The sequence below is a fragment of the Sinocyclocheilus rhinocerous genome, unplaced genomic scaffold (genome assembly GCF_001515625.1).
Source record: "Sinocyclocheilus rhinocerous isolate Xijiao unplaced genomic scaffold, SAMN03320098_v1.1 scaffold558, whole genome shotgun sequence".
Lineage (NCBI taxonomy): Eukaryota > Metazoa > Chordata > Actinopteri > Cypriniformes > Cyprinidae > Sinocyclocheilus > Sinocyclocheilus rhinocerous.
In genome coordinates this window covers 864140-865222 of record NW_015634502.1, presented here as the reverse complement: position 1 = coordinate 865222, position 1083 = coordinate 864140, and positions in this window count along the sequence as shown.

Genomic DNA, 1083 nt, shown 5'->3' with positions numbered 1-1083 from the left:
CCCTTCATTCCTAAACAGAGGTTATATAATGCTGCTGTATGAGCATAAGACGAGCTTTACCTCTACTACATCACTGACTATCTGATCTATGATTCAAGAGCAGTTCGTTTCTACAAGTTTTATCGTATAGGAAATTAGGAATGGTGTTTTATTACAGTCCTTGCCTCGTATACACGTATTGTAGCCATTGCATCGTGCAAAACAAAACTAATATTCATCAAGATTCATGAACTTGAGACCGAGTTCAAAGAGCTGTTGCATATTAAACCCAACTAGATTGCTAGATTACGAAGGAAGAGCTCAATGCTGCACTTCCAAGCGATTCTTACCGATCTCCAAGAGCACACAAGTATCCTGCGCTACAACTGCAGACCCGGAAGTAGGATGAGACTTTTTCCAGTGGAATGTGTCGTCCAGCTCATCCAGGTGTCCTTTCCATTCCGTTAGCACGACCATAAACATCTGTAATATGATAAAATCCATCAGTGGAGAAACGCAACCGCTGTCGTGTTAATGAACATATCGGAGTTCAACCAAACTTGACTCCAGCGTGCTGCGTCTCTGTTCACTTCCTCCGCAGAGCCGGTGGAGGTGCTGGAGTGCCTGTGATTTATTATGGGAATGCACTGATAATACATTCAATACCTTTTCTGTTTTCCTTTCGATTCATTTATGATCAAACCCATTCAAAAGTCATTTGCAGGTCTTGATTCCAATTGCGCTTCTTCTCTTCTCTTTTCCACCCTGTTTTCCTTTGCTTTCTTCTGCATCCTAAATACACTCTTGAAATGACTCAGGATTGAGATTTCATTTATTATTATCTAGTGGAATTTAATTGCTCATTATTTTTGCCTATTGGAGAAAGTCAGTTTATGTACTCTATATCATGGAGGCTGGGACTAGCTGTCAATATAGGCCTCAATATAGGCCTAAGGTTTGGAGTCAATAGTCCCACTATATATATTTTCCCCCCTTTTCTTGGTTTTCAAACACCTACTTTAAAATTATTTTAAAATGATATCCCATAAACTAAAATTCCAATATCAGCTTATTTTTGTACTACTACAATTTTAATAAACGTCA